This window comes from Monodelphis domestica, chromosome 5 (genome assembly GCF_027887165.1).
Source record: "Monodelphis domestica isolate mMonDom1 chromosome 5, mMonDom1.pri, whole genome shotgun sequence".
NCBI classification, from domain to species: domain Eukaryota; kingdom Metazoa; phylum Chordata; class Mammalia; order Didelphimorphia; family Didelphidae; genus Monodelphis; species Monodelphis domestica.
Window position 1 is genome coordinate 161,203,312 of NC_077231.1, and position 19,078 is coordinate 161,222,389.

Genomic DNA, 19,078 nt, shown 5'->3' on the forward strand with positions numbered 1-19,078 from the left:
ATCCCACATACATTTTAGTACTTTGCAGAGAAAGCAATTTAAAGGCTTAAGACTTGTAGACTGAAATAGGAGACTATAAAGCATTGAGTAACCCAGAGACATTTGTGCTGGTTTAACTGCTTTGTCTCTCTATCCCTCTGTATATGTATATGCATTTAAAGAACATAAGAAGATATAAAAACAGGTCTAGTGGTCTATGTTCTTCTACTCACAATTTTACTACCATCTAGCATGGGCAAGGCATCACATTTCTCAATCTCTAAATTTCTTCATTTATGAACTAGGGAAAATTCTCACAGCAACATTCCCATCAGTTTAGCATCTAGAGGTGAAAAAAGATATTTGAGATTTCACAAGGTATTGCAGAGGCAGAATGGAGCTGTAAATCTAGACATGCTAGGATCCATTCAAGTGTCTTTTCATACCATTCCATGCTGTTCTTAATGTATTGGTTGAATAAGATCTAGGATGAAAGATTTTTGCAGAAGTTAAAGTACCATAAAAGAATTTTCTGGTGAAGCAGGGGTTGTAGTAGATAGAGAGCCAGGCTTGGAGTCAGGAAGATTCCTGTTCCTGAGTTCTAATCTGACCTCAGACACATACTATCTGTGTGACCCTGGGCAAAATACTAAATCCTGTTTGACTCAGTTTCCTCAAATATAAAATGAGTTGGAGAAGGAAATGGCAAACCACTCAAGTATCTCTCCCAAGAAAACCCCAAATGGGGGTTACAAAAAGTCAGATACAACTGAAAATGCCTAAAAATGCTTTATTAGGAGGTATTTAATTGTTAGTTTAGGCCTGAATGAAGAATGAACTATGAATATAAAAAAATGGAAAAGGAAAGGGGGAAAAGGGAATTATTCCTGATTTGATAATGTACACATTTTAATATTTTAATAAATTTAAAAAGGTGTATCTATTTGGTCTGCTTTTCTAGGTGGCTTAACATCTTGATTCTAAGGGAAAAAAAAAACAAAATGGTATACTTTCTATTCAGATCTGGATTACTAACAGTTCTTCCATCACTTTCAGAAGCCTATACAATAAACAGTACAATAAGTCAAAGCCTAATTTGAAGCATTTGACAAATTTTTTAAATGTCAGTGTTTGCAGAAGGCTTGCGGGCTTTGAACTCAGCTCCTTCCCCTTTTCTCAGGGGCCAATCACAGGATCTAGTTCACTCACCCCTATCTACATCCCAATATTACATTGTTAAACCAAGGAGAAGAAAATAATCACCAAAAAATAAAATGTTTACAAATTTTATTGGTTCCCTATTTATGTTTTTTTCCAAGAAAAATTGTGAAATAAATGAAGAATATTTACTGTTCTACCTTTGGCAGTAACATATAGCAGGATAAAATATATTTGTACTGTGTTTTAAGTAAAACATTGTTCAAAGTGGATTTTTAGGAGAACATAATGGAATGAAAAATAGGTTTATTTTAGGTTGTGAAAAGAGTAATATGTGAAAAAAAAAACAGTTGTTAAATTTGGTGAGGTAATAGGGGATTAAGATGAAAAACTTAAATTAGAAGTTAATATGTAAAAATCATTTAAAAAAATTAAAACTTGCTTGTTTTACCAAGTAACTTTTCCTGCCTACTTTATAAGAAACGAATCAGTTTTTTGGTTACTCTTGGTGTGCCATTTACTTCAGTAGGAGAGAATATAGACCAAAGAAAAGCAATATATTTCATAAATATATTTCTTAAATATAACTATGTATATGCACATATAAATGTATTCTATAAATGTATGTACATACATGTGAATACACATCAACTATGGAATTGCAAATGAAAAACAAATTCATCATCAAGTGATGATGTGTTACATTCTTGAGCATAAAAAGTGCTAGTTATCTATAGCCTGTGATGGCTTATTTGGGCCATGTGGGTTTACTTGTAGGTAAAGGTTATGTAATGATTGAATTAAAATCAAATCATTTTTTTAAATGCTATAAATTGCCCTCCTTGAATTTCTGGCAAGTGAGATTAATATTGAAGAGAAGACTTAAACACATGAAAATTTTTCACAATTTGTATTATTCTGTGGTTATAGCTAGGTTAATTTGTAAATATTTATTCCTTTTTAATCTTTGGCAGATAACCACTTTTTAAAGCTATTTGTAAGATCGATAATAACAAAGAGTTGTAGTGAGTAAAAAATAAAGGAAGTAATCCAATATGTAAGGACATACTAAGAAATTTTAACAGTTACAAGGAAAATGAAGGAACATTCTGTATAGGGGAACTTATCAATAAGAAAATCAAAAGCTGAGAGCTAGGGAAACACTACTAACATAAGACTATTTGGTTTGCTGATGCCAAGTAATAACAACAACAGTATGGTTTGAAAAAGATTAACAGATTTGAAATTGCTCTATGCATAGAGATGATCATATAAAGAAGTGTAAACTTATAAAGAAATCCAAGCCATTTCTTGCCTTAGTTTCTTCATAAGTTTTTTTTCTTAGACATAAAATATATGTTTTCTTTCATAAAAATGAGGAATAGAGTAATTTGTATTGCTAAATTTTTAATTGCTAAAATTACCTATATCAGATTGCTTACTGCTCAGGCAGAGGAGAAACAGAAGAATGAGGGAGAGAATTTCAATTGATAAAAGTCAGAAAGAGATTATTAAATTTTTTCTAAACATATTTGAAAAAATAAAGGGAGTAAATTGGTTAAAAAAAGAAATACAGGAATTTTAAAAATATAAAAAACACCACTATTTTTTAGCAGGGCAGTAAGAGAGAGACTCAAATTTCAGTATTTGTTAACCAATTTGACACCTAAATTTGAGAGATTCTTTTAAAGAATAGAAGCAAAATATAAAGTATGCCTTTAAAGAGTTTGATGGGACTTAAAGTATTATTCAATTAAAGTAGGAAGGGTGAAGGTTAGCAGGGGTTATTAATGTGTGGTCAATTTTTTAAACTTTTTTATATATCCCTAAACATTATTTTGAGATGGCCTTTATTGACTTTACCAGACAACCAAAAGTGTCCTTGACATGAAAAAAAAAAAGGTTTAAGAACCCTTGGCACTGGATCAATTTAAAATTGTTTGTCAATATTTAATCTTGGGTGGTGTTTAATAATTAGAAAAAGAATATGGGATAAGATTTGTTTTTCTGTCTGGATTTCCAAGATGAGACCTTGGAAGCTTGTGATTTCTTTTTAATGACAACCTCAAGTTTGGTCAAGGTGGCATAATGGTGGTGGAGTTTTAGCCTGAACATCCAGAAATCTGAATGCTTTTTCCACCTAGCTCTATAATCAATGACCTATGTGGCCAAGATCAGTTCAATGTGGGTTTAGAGACAAGAGTATATGGGTTAATATCTTGACTGTCACTACCTGCGTGACAATGGGAGATTCACAACCTCTCTGAATGTGATTCTTCATGTGAAAAAAAAAAAGGAGTTGGTTCAGATGTCTAGCTTTCCCTTTAGTTCTCAGTCTGAGTAACATTTAACAGAATAAATTTAATTTTTTCTATGATACATCAATTTGTAACTTCCTTTTTATAGAATGTTTAAAGAGCATGATATTGTGGAAGATACAAAAGGTAAAAAAAATACAAAATATTATTTGAGATATTTTTATTTCCCCTTTTCTACTAACATCAAAGATTTCTCTGGAGTGGGAAGAAAGAAATGATTGCACCTTCCACACGTGAATCCCTGGCTTATATTATAATAGATTCCTGGCTCCTCTGGTTCAGGCTCCTGAAAAGGTGCCACCTGAAACACATTCATATCAGTTATGTGGTTAGACCTTCAGGGCCTAAACAGACTTTTCTAAGCTTGTCTCTAAGGAAACAGAGGTAGGATAAGGTTATCATGCGGTTAGAGGAGACTAGGATTTCCTAGCTGTTAAGAGTAGAAGGCTAAATTTGAATTTAGATTTTCCCATCTTTAATGCTCAATCTACTCCAGCAACTAATTGCTTATCCATCTTGTAACAATTATAAAAACAATCTTCCTCAATCAGGACTGCCATCCCCTTTTGAAAGTCTCAAGAACCTTCCTACTGACTCATATATAAATTACTAATTCCTTAGCCTGACCTTATAAAACTTTCCTTAATCTAGATCTAACCTACCTTCCCAGGCCAATTTCACATGAGTCTGCACAGTCTAAATTCCTTCTACAGCAGATGACCAACTTTTCTGACAGGGTCAGGCTTGCCCTCTCTTAGTTCTATGTATTTATCTGGCTTGAGTTCTCTCTCCTCCTCCTTAATGCCTAGAATGAATTCCCTTCTCTTATCTTCTTTCAGAATTTTTATTAACTTTCCTTCTGGACTCTCTTTTCCCTCCCTTCTGTTCCTCTCTTTTTTTATGGGATGTGCATCCCCATCTCACCCAGACTGGAAGCACAAGGATTATCCATAGACTTGGTCCCACTCTGGAAAAGACAGTAACTTTGACTTGATCTGTTCCTGACTTGGAGCATTTGTCCTTCCTTTGGAAACCTGGTGTGCCCCCTATGCTGTTTTGTTAGGAATTCCACATTAATGCCAATGTTTGGGTAGCCCAATGGGTTTAGCCCACTGTAACTCAGAACCCTGGAGCTCAAGAGATCTTCCAGTCTGTGTGTCCCAGTCATAGAGATTACAGATGTGAACTGCCAAGTCTGGCCACTTTCTACTTTCAATCTTCTCTGGCAGCCCCAAGCTGATAATAGAATTTTTCCCTCCTCTCAAATTCCCAAAACAATTTACCTGATCACTCCTCAATTTGTACTTAGATAAGTATAAGCTCTATTTTCCTTTGTCTTCCATAGAATGTAAGCTTCTCCCAGACAGGGATTGTTTCATTTTTGTCTTTGCACGCCTTGGAAAGTGTAGTCAACAGAAAGTATTTCTTAATTAAGCAGCACTGGGAGAACATTGTACACACTAACAGCAATAGTAGATGATGATTATGGGTGAAAACTGTAAGCTCAAAATTAATATACCATAATTCCAAGTATTATATTTTATAAGATTTATTAACAAAAACTAAAATAAAAACTATAGTAAAAGAGGAGCTAACTCAGCCTCGGTCACAAGAGAAGAGAGAGTGAGCTGGGAGAGTTTCAGAAATCTGTATACAAACAATGTAAGCACATGAGGAGGATGAAAAAGAAAGGGATGCTGGGTAATGAAAAAGAATTCTGGGAAATAGAGTCCAAAGATTCAAGATTTCTAATTATACAAAACTTGACTCTTCTCAGTAGTGCAATGATCTGTGACAATTTTAAAAGACATATGATGGGGAATACAATACAGTTCCAGAGAAAGAACAGTTGAAGTTGTCTTTCAAATAAGTGTATTAATGGTTTTATTTGGGAGTTTGAGTTATGTAAGAGTTTGCTCTTATAACAACATGGAGGTGTGTTTTGCATGACAATAAAAATAAATTCTTATAAAGAAGCATTTCTTATAGGCAGGAACACCCGAGTTCAAAGCCTGCCTGTAGCACATCAGCACATTTTATCAAATAATTGAGCATATCTCTTACTCTTAGGGCTTCCAGATAATCCAGAAGACGACAAGTTGAAGTGAAATACAACATTGGGAGGGGGAATTGACTACGTCAATAAAATCACTAGTCCAGTTGAAAAAGAAAAAAAAAAGCCTAAAAAGTAGCACAGACCTTTGAACATAATAGGTGCTAAAGTAATATAATTCACAGAGAGCCTTCATATCTTCCTCTTCCCCCCATTACCACTGGCTCAGCCTCTGAATGATTCTTCCTCTCCCATCTACTGATGCAATCTTTTGTCATTGTTTAAATTTGGTTCTTGACTATACCAAAGCACAAATTCACCTGATATGTTGGCATGGGGTAGAGAAGAAAAGATAGAAGAGAACAGACACCATTTAATTTCACAGAAAGACTGCCATGAAATAAAATGAGTTTAGCCTCTGGGGTTACTAAATAGACCTAATTGTTCAAAGTTTTGAGAACACTGGTAAACAAAATTGAGCTTCCAGAATAATAAAAAGCCTATAGTGAATACATTTTATTTCATAGGAAACAGTCGAAGTCAGAGATGAACTATAATCATTAGCTACATTATTTACATTTTTTTTCCAGAAACAACTCTGTTGTCTTGATCTAAAGGTGGGATTCTTTTATAATTAGTTGGTTGTTTTCCATGAATATCTTTTAGGAAGATCCTCAGTGAGCACTTATGCATACGCTGAAATTGAAGGGGAAAAAAGGATGATAGACTTTCTTGATTGTCAGGGAAAAAAATCTGGCCCTTTCCCATTCAGCTGGCATTGAAGTTTTCTAAGCAAAAGAGATGTGTGGTGAGAACTGTGCTTCAGGCAAAGGAAATTTCTTTGGCAGCAGTGTATAAAACAGATTGTGGTGCCAGACCCTGGGACTGGTAACACTCTTTTTAGGAGATAACTTAAAATAGTCTGTGGCAAAAGGTAATGAAGACTTGAATTATTTTGATGACAAGGGAATGAAAGGGACAGATGGATTAAAAGAAGAGTGTCCAGGATAGTGAAGGACAAGTTGATGGCATTTGAAGTTTGGTTAAAGGAAAAATGAATTTTTAAAGATGTCTTAAGCAGGGCAAGATGGCTCTCTATGAATATTTGAAGGATAGCATACGGAAGAGGGACTATACTTTTTCTCTTTGGTTTCAGAAGGCAGAACCTGAATCAATGGGTAAAGAAAATAACAAAGAAGCACAGTGAAATTTGAAGTGGAGAGAAAAAAAATTCCATAGTGAGCTTTATTAAAGTTTAATAGGCTGAAGTGTTATGTTTTGGACAGATAACTATTTATTCAAGATGAATTCAAATATTGCCTCAGATACTTATTAGCATATGATTCTAGGCATGTCAGTTAGCCTGAGTCTCAGTTTCCCTATCCTATTAAATGAGGAAAATGTTAGCAGCTACCTGCCTCAATGGATTATTTTGAAGATCAAACAAATTATAGAATCATAGATCAAGAGATGGAAGTAATCTTACATATTATCTAGTCCAATAAACTTATTTTATAAATAAGGCAACTGAAATCATTGAGATAGACGAACTAGACTTGAGAGATAGATGCAGATAAGTGGCAGAATAGGATTTGATTTTAGTTCAGGTAACATCAACAGCACCAAATAAAATGCTCTTAATTCTATGATGTATTGACTATTAGTATGCTCCCTTAACTGAGGACTCCAAACAGAAATTGAATGACCACTGCTTGACCATGTTGTAGAGAAAACGTGTTCACATATAAACTGGATTAGATGGCCAATGAGGCTCAAGATAACTCTGACATTCTCAAAATATTTAACAAAACAGAGAAGTCAAAGATCTCTTTAAAAATAGGCATTGTCCATTGCAGCACAGAATTTTAGACCCAAAAGGGTGATATGATGGTATTTGTCTACTAATCAGATCTCTAGGACAAAGAAAGTGCCTACAAAATGCTGTGAATTTAATCTACATTATTAATTTATCCTTCATCACTTTCTTAAGTCTACTCAATCAATAAATCAACAAAAAACCAACAAATTAAACCCTGATTTGTAGCACATCCAATTTTTCTGAGGTGTAAGGGCTCACACTGAAAATTTTGGCCAGAAGGGATCTTGAGATCATCTTGCTGTCATTTAAAAAATAAATCAAATATTTCTATAAAGTTAAATTAATATAATGCTAGTGCTTCAGGCAGAACTCATATTTTGTAAATCATTATTTAGGGCAACTCTCTTCCTGCCATTCTACCTCTCATTAATTGCAAATTCAATAATTGTCATGAGCAGCCTTTTGATATAGTTGAATAGTCTACTAATATGACACAAATGAAAATTTTGGAACCAAAATACAAAAGAATTACCTCTCAAAAATTAGAGTAATTAAACTGTAAGGGGTCTTAGAGTCCAATTCTCCTTAACAATTAAGTTAGGGGTTGATATAAACAAAGCACAGCATATAGAAATAGCAAAGGAAATAGAAAAAAAGATATATCTCCACATTTGAAAAAAGCCTTATTTTCTAAAAGATTATTTTAAATAATCAAATGTTCTGTTAAAATCTATGACATGACTTTTTTTTGGCAACTTAAAACAAGATTTGGAAATAAGAGAATGGCACAATCAATGCTTTTCACAATGAAGATTGCTTTCATAGGAAAAGCTGTGCCCATACAGGCCAAGATCTGTAAAGGATTTTCAAGATTTTGCCCTTGGGAAATATTCACATTTAAGTTTCAAAATAGAAATAAGAACCTCTTGCCTTTTTATTAATGCCTAATTAGTCAGCAGATTTTGTGGTATAGTTATGAAAAACCTTTTGAGTTTAGAACACCAAGAGGAAATGATCTGATGAAGTAGCTTTTAAAAGCACTTATACTGTATAATAAAACATTATGATTTTCACAACTAGGTGTAACACTGGCAAGCTTTACCTGGAAGAGATGAATGTCCCTACTACCACTAGTTTCAAAATAACTAATTAAATCATCTCTAAGAGCTGGTTTCTGAAACGTCTCTAATATAATGAACTTCCCTTTGATTCTACTCTTCCTCAAAGCCTCTCATGTTTATATTAATGGGGTAGAGTAGAAGGGGTTGAGGAGGAAAAGTAAAGATAAAAGATTCAAGCTCACCTTATTGTTTTGTTGTTGGCCACCACCAAAAACCACTAGAAGCTCTACTCTTTGTGCCATCTCAATGTCCCCAAGTACCATCACGCTCAACTTTTATGCCCTTCTTTACCCTTTGCCATGAAATCATTTCACGTTTCATGTTGCTCCATACTGTTCTAGGGTTATATAAATAGCCAGCAACAGATAAAACATAGGTTCAATTGGATTTATAAACTTTATCCCTTCTAATTCTTCCTGAGCCCCAAACCCTAGCAAGTAGCTTTACCAGTCTTATGAATTATACTTCAATGTGATCTTGAGAATTTTGGAAAAAGATTCTTTTTTTTAGGATCACCTACTGGTCCTCAGTCTGAATTCCCTGGTGCTAGGTTCCATAAGCCTTCTTGTCTTACAAAGCCCCAGGCCTATGGGTAAAGGTGCATATGTGGGTTGAACATGTTTCAGTGTCAATGTTCAATATTGTTATTGTTGTAAACAGGGTTTTCCTGTCCTCTGTGAATAGGCTAAGAATATCAGTGTTTTCCATATTTACAAGGCTTCCGACAGGATCCTTACTGTAATCCAAGGTCTAAAGCATTTTCTGGTCATGTCCCAAGAAAATCTCTAGGTCTGTTTTCCTCCTTATTCTCTGTAGTTCATTAGGGAATACTGTATAATCACATCATGGGAGAGGAGGAGTCCTAGAAGGGGCAAGTATATTTCCTCTGAAGGAAATAAGTCCTTGAAAGAGGACTTCCAAAACATTTTAGGTGGTCCATTGTTTTGTATCATTATTTTCCAGGAGAAAAATCAAGTCCCTCTTTTAAGTGGGAATCCAAAGTGATCCTCAATAGACCCTATTTTCTCTTTTTTTCATTAATTTCAATTTCTACTTTTCATTTCATATTTGGGTCAACTCTAATATCATTTCATTTATTCTAGCTTTAATCTGCCTCCTTTAAATCTGGGTACATGACAAAGGGAGCAAGAATGGGAGATCACGAGCAAGGGTAACTACTATTGAAGGGTGTGGTATTATGTTTGTGCTTATAATTATTCCTAACTGAAGATAGAAATAATTTCTCCCATACACAAGAACTGAACATTGGATATTTATAACAAGTGAGAAAAAGTAAAAAAAAGTAAAATTTTGAGATATAAAAAATGTCCATTAAATACATATTAAATAAAAGAAATTGAATTTCCCTCTTCTATTTGCATAGATGGGTGACTATGGATTTGGAATAATGAATATCATGGGGGGGGGTGTGGAGTTAATTGTTTTCTTCTTTTAATTTCTTTAAGGGAATTTCTAGTTAGATTGGGGAGAAACCAAGAATCATTGGTTTATGAAGATGACTTATAAGCAAAATGTATCAATTCAATTTATTTTAGGAAGATTTTCACTCACAGAGCTGCAGAGAATATATATATTTATATATAATATGACATAAGAATATAAAAAAGAGAAGTCCAAACTTAGGAACAACTATAAGTTTTTCTCTACATCCATTACATTTATTAGGCTCATAGCTCTGACCTACTTTTTATTTAACATTCCCTTTGGAGATACCTCTTAAGAAAATCTTTAAGATTCAAAAGAATCATGACCAAATGCATTTTTCTCATCATAATTAAAACTGACTTGTCTTCCTCTCTTATCTAAAATGCTTTATAAACCTGAGGATATGAAATCAATATATCAAATTCACTTCAAATAAGAACAAATTATAATGAATTTCTGACTTTTGTCATGTAAGTTTATCAAATAAAAAATATGGCATGTTAAACCTTTAGGTGACTAGAGAGCTCAGTTTGTCTAGTGATTTCATATAATATCCTGGAAAAGGCACAGTTAATATGACTTTTGTAATATCTCGTAACTAGTTGATGACACTTTACTCTCTATATAGTGTTCTTTTTCCCATGTTAAATGCTTCCCTAAAATAAATATATTTTAAAACTTTATATGATGGAAAATTGCACTAGCATAGGGAGTTTCTGGTAAGAAATATTTTCTACCACTGAAGACTGGCACCTTTTCTACAACATAGTCTTGGAAATCTGCTTAGACCAGAAAACTGGGAAGTAAGTTGTCCAGATCATGCAACCAAAGTGTGTCAGAAGTGAGACTTGACCCAAATTCTTTTCCACTCCAAATCTGGGCCTTTGTCACTACATCATGGTGCTTTTCTTAAATTTAAATTACAATGAAGGTTAAATATACATTTCTGGATATAAATTGCATTTGTATATTTATACACACATACACACCATATTAAGACAAATTAGTTCATGTAATTTAAGTATAGTGCACTAAAAATCTTCCAATTATCCCCCCAGTATCTCAAGGGAGACATTTATTAGGCCCCAATGTCAAATTGCCTCTATCTACCATATGTGAAAGAGGCTAAAAGGTTTGTCTTAATTACCACATATTGCATTAACAAAACATCACTAGTAAAAACTGTATTTTTAGGGACATGTTTTACAGTTTGGTCATGTAGCTGAATTATTGATCTATAAAATAACCTAAGCCAATAAAATTCATTTGTAGTGATATTTAAACTTTGTGGGCTTGGGTGAATCTAATATTTACATATATATGTATATTTTGGAGTTTTAAACTCTAAATCCTACTATCTCAAGTGAAAATAAAAATCTAGATTGGTAGAATTAGCTTTCTATCCTTCTAGAGAGCACCTACAGTTTCATATTTATTTCTATAGAAGTTCTATTATTTAACTTGTTGGGATTATTGAAATGACATACTTTCGCCCACTGGAAGAAGTGGGCACTTGCCACTACTCTCTCCTATTCTAGGATGGCAAGCTGCATATCTAAGTATTCCTTTCGCTCTATTCCCTCATTAAGTTTGGGGAAAAAAATGGCAGGATTTCTTATTCTTTGATGCTTTAATAGACACACCATCTAACTGGTAGTGTGGAGAAAATGTGTGAGTATGAACAAGGTGTTATAAGGAAACTGCAAGGTTTTATTTTTGGCTTTAAAATTTCCCCCAAATCAGTAAGGTAAATTTCATTTGTGAACAACTACAAAAATCAAAATAACACTGGTAATTTTGATGCATATATTTGGTACCAGAGAGAAAAGGTGAAAAAATATTAGGGACAAGAAAATGTATCTTCCTCTATACTTCACAGAGGTGAGGAATTATGCGTGCATAATTCACATAATCAAGTGATAATTTCATCCTTTCAATCTTATTCTGTGAAACTAGTCTGTCTTCCCATGAACCCTCCATAGACAGGAGACTTATTATGAGTGGTAGCAATCTAATTCTTCTTGACATTGCATGGAACAATGTGGGCTAGCCCTAAAGGATGAATATGGAAAGAGATGTGTCTTTATTCTACCATATGATCTGTGTTCTTTCTACTCTAGTATTAATTACAGTGAAAAAGTACTGGTTTCAGAGAAATATGACTTCCTGTCTCTAACACATTATTTATAGACTTAGATAGATGACCAATTTTGACTGCAGGTTCAACTGTAAAATTAAGTTCCTTCTAACACTAGATCTATTATTTCTTTAACAATATCCTTTATTTTTAGGGGAAAAACACTTTTTCTTCTTATTGCTGAAACTAAAATAAGGACATTACATTAGAGAGTTATATTTTTTATATAGAGAGTTATATATATAGTTTATATAGAGAGTATATATATATATATATATATATATAGAGAGAGAGAGAGATTTATTTGAAATTTAAATTCTTCTACATTGTCATTTAGCTATATAATTATGAGAATCATATCAACCAAACCCTTCATTTTACAGATGAGGAACTTGAAGCCCAGGGAAGTGAAAGGATTTGCTCATAGGGATTTTTCTGATTTGGAGTTGTTGCTTTTTTCTAGTGTAAAATACTAGCTTATGTTTTGTTAATCTCTATTTAAAAGCAAAAAACAATTAACTAGATGGTACAATGGCAAAGAGTGTTGGACCTGGAGTCAAAAAAAGGATCATATTCTTGAATTCAAATCTAACCTCAGACCCTTTCTTGGACATATCACTTTACCCTGTTTGCCTCAGTTTCTTCCTCTGTAAAATGAGCTGGAGAAGAAACTGACAAACCACTCTCATATCTTTGCTAAGAAAACCCCAGACAGGGACACAGAGTCATACATGACTGAAACAACTGAAGGATAATATTTAAAAGTAAATTCCAAAGGTTGCTACATGTAAGAAGAATATGTTTATCTGACTGCATTTTATTCTGGAAACAATTATAGTGATATAATGTTATACACAATGACATAAATGCAGCTTGATAAATATTTGATTGAATGTGTTGATTTTGCCATCTCTGAAAAGTCACTTGATTACATTAAAGTTCATTTTTTTAAGATGGGAAATATTGCATCATGGAGGGAAATAAATATTTGTAGAACTTTCAGGTAGCTGAACTCTTTGTTAAATACTTGACTTCTCTTAGAACATGAGGATCAAAAGATTAACAGCAAACACAAATTTAAAAATTCTTTTCAGTTTAGTTTGTCCCCTTCCCCACCATGAGACTATACTTTTTCATTATTCCTCTATTAAGCAAAAGAGAAGATACATTTCTGTAACATGACTCCTACATAATAAATTTTAGTAACTATTTTGAGCATTGAAAGAAAAAAAAAGTCATTATCAACTCTACCTTAGGCTCATAGCTGAGCACACAAGAAAATTATACTTGGTAAGAGTAGGTACCTTTATTAGATATTAATGCCTTCCCCCTAATTACATGGTTTATAAAATCACTAAAACAATATCCTATATAGCCTTTCTTCTCATTAATAAAGAAGGTATAGATAATTAGTTTTAACTATGGATTATGAAAGCAGTAATAGCAAGCCCTAAAAAAAGTACATGCTTTTCATAGTACATTCATGTGGCACATACACACAGATATGATTATATAAAAATAAATATGCATGTGTACACATACATGTGCATTCATGTGTAAGTGTCCATGCTTCCGCATATACAGATGTGTATATATTATCATATTTACATATATAGCATATTAAAACCTATTTAGTTTTATTAATGCCTTATGGAGTAAAAGTGGAAACACAAGTTTATGATATGAATAATATATAGCAATTTTGAGTAGATCAAAAGTCTTAGTGCAATTTAATTATCTAAAATCTCACTGACTTTGGGATAAACTATATCGGTAGATGTGAATACAAACATGAATATGATATAATCTATTGAATAGAATATATTATTATAAATTGAATAGATGTTACTTTAAAATAATGAGACTAATTACATGTTGCAGAACATAACCAGTCTTACTGTTTTATACTCTTACTTGGAAGGCATTCCATGATTACTGAAGAATTCACCATAAAATTCCTTTATTCTTGAATCATATTTGACTTATATGCAATTTTTATAGAATATGCCCATTGCTGTATGAAAAATAAAAACTAAAACAGTGATGCTGTTTAGAGTGCAGAGCAATGAACCAATTCTTTTGGTTTATTAGATTATAATTTTCAGCAAAATATTTGAATTGCTAATGAACTTCATTATAATAAATAATTTTCCATGAACTTTGATATGTTTTATCAAAGGTCAGCAAGCTCAGAATTGTATTTGGACAATGCAACTGATTTATTTTTAGTTGAATATTGATCTTTTAAAATGAGTAGATTAAGAATTAGGTTTCTCTGTCAGTGAGTACAATGTTGTCTAGGTATGAAAAAGTCTTGAATCAGAAACCTAATTCTCAGAAGCTAATCCCAGGAAAAGAACGTGAGTGCTGCCAGCTTCTCTCTTCCCTCATCACACCCCACTCCCATCTGTGAGATGGCTGATATTACTGGCCTCACAGGAATATTATCCAGTTAAACTGAAGAATGATGGAGACTCAGTTCCTTTGATAATTAGAAAAAGAGATCAATGGAAAGCCATGATGAAGTAGAAAGAAATCTTTATAATGTGCACAACTTTTATCTTGAAATTTTTACCAAATAACAAACCATATTTATTGTTTTCCATACAATTTGCTTTCAAATAACAAAACAAAAAGTAGAAACTCCAAAACCCCAGAGAAAAGGAAAGAAAATAAAACCTAGTAATTTTATCTCAAGGGAAATCTCTAGCTGGAAGGTAGGGTTCCAAATGTAGTATGCATAGAAAATGTTGCTTTCAAAATAGAAAATGCAGATGCATATATACTCCACAAATGTGCTTGTACATATGGCTATGTGCAGGATTGATTACACAGCATGGCTACATTAAATGGGAGGAGATGAAAATTTAGCAAAATATGCTTACAATTAGAATGGAGAAAACAATAGAAACAAACACTAGAGGAAACAAGTATATACTCAACCCCAGGGATGGGATAATGACCTAATATATCTCTTCATTTCTACAATAACATGAATTTAAACTGATTTATTTTTTAGTATATTTCCTAGAATATATTATATTATTAAATAGAGTTTATTCATTTAGCACAGACTGACTTTTTGTAAAAGGCAAGAAAAGTTAGCCTTTTAGCTTATTAGACAAACAGAAAATGGTAGCACGTTTAATTATGGAATTATTTAAAAGATATAAAAATTTATCTTTTATAATTTTTGTTTTGATTCAAATTTTAAAAGGTTCAACTCAAAGCATATTGAGTTGAATCTTTACAAATTAAATGTAATTTTAAAATATTACTCATGCATGCTAAGAAGTGCATTTACTGGTAAAAGACCAATTATAATACTATTCATTATCTTGTCACAATTATCTCTTTACTTAGTATTCGGTGGAATGAATAGTTATACTGACATTTTAAGGTAAAAAAAAAAACCCATTACTGTCTATGTACACACTAATGTCAAGTGAAAGAATTTTTCCTATAACTGCCTTCTGGCATGAAAAACCCAATTGACGATTCTCTTATAAATACTTCCCCAAATAACCTTGACCCATTCTACATTATTATTAAGATATATCTGTTTTTGTGATTTGTTGCTTACCTGTTTGATGGAAGTATTTCTCTAAATATTCTTTCCAGCAGAATAAGGAGAATTGGAGAAATGCCAGCCAAGTTAGTTTCGCATTCACTGATAAATTGGGTTACCATAGCAATTCCATAGTCACTAAGTTTCTTAGCAACCTGAGACTCTATAGGCTGCCCAATACTTATGCGTCCACAGATATTTCATCACCCATAAGCAAGAACTTCTGAAACACTACAAAGTTTTCCACAATGTGAATTATATATATATTATATATACATATTATTTTTTTAGCTGGGGAAATCACTAGCTCAAACAATATAAAAAGTGAATGCACAACAAAATAAGAAAACTCACCAGTAAGGATTAAATATTCCAGAAGATAACTCTCCAAGAAAAGAAAACTATGGATGTAAAAAGGACTCTTGTGGTTTTTCCCTATTAAGTTAGTCCTTTTACATGCTGAAAATCAGATAAACCATTTATAGCTACTATTTTACAAGTTTTTGTACTTGCATTTAGGGTGACATCTTAACCCAGGTAAGGTAGAAAAAATAAGCCCTTTCACTTTGGAAAGGTGTTACCGTCGTCAAAGGGGAAATTCTGCTTAAATGATATGTTTTAAAAGGATTGGTAACTGTATTTGCATAAAGTTGATCAGCTGTATCCCATTTTAGAATTTTATTTTGGCCAAGATATGCCACAGTCCAAAACAAACACATTTTGCAAACAACAGAAGAGGAAACTGGAGCTGAGGAAATACTTGTGGTCTTTTGCTCCCCTGTTATAATACTTCAGAGAGTGCTTCATTATTTTCCCCAATCCCAAAAGTATCAGGTAGAAGTGTGGCAAATGGAAGTCTCAAATTTGCAGAGGAAAAAAAAATGTGTTTGTTTATGGAAAGGATAACTAAAAATTGGACTAATAATCAGGAATTAATTATTGAATGAAATATCCTTAGAATTCCTAACACTCGGATTTCAGTTCTGTTAGCATCTCCATCCTCTGCCCCAAGATCACAAGCATACTAGAGTTGAGGGAAAGTGGTACAGAGCAATGAGCTTATTTTAAGTTCATGCATTCATTCTCATCAACAAAATTGAGATACATTTAAAATTGGGGCAAGTAGGTAGCTTGGTGGATAAAAAGCCAGGCATGGAGAGTTCCTACATCCAAATCTAGCCATATGACCCTGGGTGAGTCCCTTAACCAATTGCCTTGTCCTTAAAGCTCTTCTGTCGTAGAACCATGGAACTGATACTTGGTATCAATTCTAAGAAAGAAGATAAGGGTTTTTTTGGGGGGGAAGAAAACACAAACTCCCACATCCCTAGACAAGATGGTGAATGTTCTTTACTCTATCAGGAAGAGTATGAAAAAAAAAAATATATATATATAAACACACACATAATCTGTCAAAAGAATATGCAGCAGCAGTATTTGTAGCCATTATCTTCTGTTCATGGACTAAGAGCTAGAAGAGATATTGGAGGTCATTATATTTATAGGTTCTCCTTTTTATGCTTAAGGAAACAAAGCCTGGGAAGAATCAAGTAATCTGTCAGTGACTACCATTCCCATCCTGAAAGACATTCTTTCCGTTTTTAAAACTAACCAAGATAACTTTAAAAAGCACTTTAAGTACCTCCTACAAATCAAGAAAGATTCTTTAATTGGTTATCACAGCCACTGCTTGGTCTGGCCAGAGCCCCAGAATAAATACCTGGTTGCCCAAGTCCAAACTTTGCAATTGCCTCCTATGCAACCAAGTATGCAATAAATGAATTAATCCAAAGCCTGAGGGTGAAAGGTAGAAGTGCTGAATAAGAGCAAAGGGAAGTCCCATATAATTAAAAGTGATTATCTCTGAATAATTAGGCACCTTTCAAAAATGTTTAAATGGGAATTTCCATGGGCTTCCTGACTACTACACTGCCCTCTGAGTAAATAAATGGTCATGTAGAAAAGGGCAGAGCTAGTTTATTTTCATCATAAGGAGGAGTAGGAGAGGTAAGCTAGATTTGGACATTTGTGTTAGCTTTTTTTTTTTCTGTATACACAGTAACTTGGCACATAATAGGTACCTGATAAATGCTTGTAGATCTATGCATCCTCATTCTCATACATTAAATATAAATTCATTGCAATGCCTCTGTCTCTTTATATATATATATATGTATATAATATTAATAATTTATTGTGTTTAATTCTCTGTGCTTGTTTCTGGGGGTGAAAGTTTGTTTGTTTGTTTGTTTTTGAGGTTGTTTTTTTAATCACACTGATCTTACCCTCAAAAGAGTTTATAATCCCGCGGGGAGAAAAGACACCTTCACAAATAACACAAGTTAGATTAGCCCAAGAACAAAGGAAAGGTCAAACTGCAAGGCATGAGGGAGACAAAGAGGAATCAAAAGTTTCTGTGAGGGGTTGACAGGCTTTTTTATACCAGCTCCAGGTGACCTGCACCAACACAAATCCTCTCCTGGAACCCTCCATGGAGAAAAAATAAAAATGACTGCAAATCACTTTAAAATGGATTTATTAACTAGAACACACACTCTGTTCTTTCACATTCTTGTGTGCCTTTCCCCTTCAGATTCCATAACATTAATGTAATATTCTATTCAAGGCAAAGGGTGAGGTGATGGGAATATGAGGTCCTTGTTTTTTAAAAAGATGTAGCACTCAAGAGCCGTAGCTAAACGTTCTGTTTGGTTCTGCCTTTGTAATTACCTCCTAGGAACTGGTGTTTGAAAAGACTGGCCAGCAAGATGGTGATTCAGGTAATCCCACCTGAAGGCAGAGCCATGCCTGTCCTGTTACCAAGCAACTGCAGAACCAACAGCCCGGGATAGTGCTTCCTGAGCCTTCCGCGCATCACGATGCCCCATTTCCCCTACTTTTTAAATAAAGACTGCATGGTTTGCACGCAAACACAAACAAACAAACACAAAGGTATAAAACCAAAGCAACGTTTTTCAAGCCGTCAGGAAATCTACAGCTTTTATTCAAGCAATCTCTAGACTTGAATCCTTAATAGGGGCAGAAACCTCAGAAAGAGTGACAGAATACGTACATTTGCCAGGAAGAGGTCCAGGAGCAAGGTCACCCGTGTCAACCAGTCATTGCAATTGTGCTTGGAGAGCTACATGGCTAACACTGCAGACTCATTTGGTTGGACCTATGTGCACAGGCAAAGGCTGCTGTTTTATCAGAAAGCGCCGCCTTCACATGTCCAAGAGTGACTGCTGAATTTGATTAACACTGCAACTAGATTGTGGAATGACAAAGTCATTTAATCTCTCCACCAGTGATAGCCAAACTCTTCATCCCAGCTGTTTCCTATTAAAACAATTACTACTCTGTGACTTTTAAAAGAACACAGCAGTGCCTTTTCTCTTCAGGGATTTTGCTACTTGCTCTTTCATAGTAATTCCCTGGTCTCTTTTTAGCCTGTATCCTAGCCCATCACTTTCCCAGCT

At 33.7% G+C, this 19,078-nt stretch overlaps 1 protein-coding gene across 6 annotated transcripts in view; it reads right to left on the reverse strand.

Annotated features, from left to right (window-relative positions):
• Positions 1-19,078, reverse strand: part of CD36 (CD36 molecule) — a 143,929-nt gene that overhangs the window by 60,705 nt on the left and 64,146 nt on the right. Inside the window, exon 1 of one of the 6 annotated variants that reach the window (XM_007504027.3) lies at positions 18,673-18,695. The exons of 3 other annotated variants lie outside the window; for them this stretch is intronic. The gene's annotated coding sequence lies outside the window, so the exon portion shown is untranslated. Of the gene's footprint in view, positions 1-8,630; positions 8,705-15,953; positions 16,176-18,672; positions 18,696-19,078 lie in introns of those variants that run through there. 2 more of the 6 variants (XM_007504028.3, XM_056799492.1) reach the window with 2 other exon arrangements.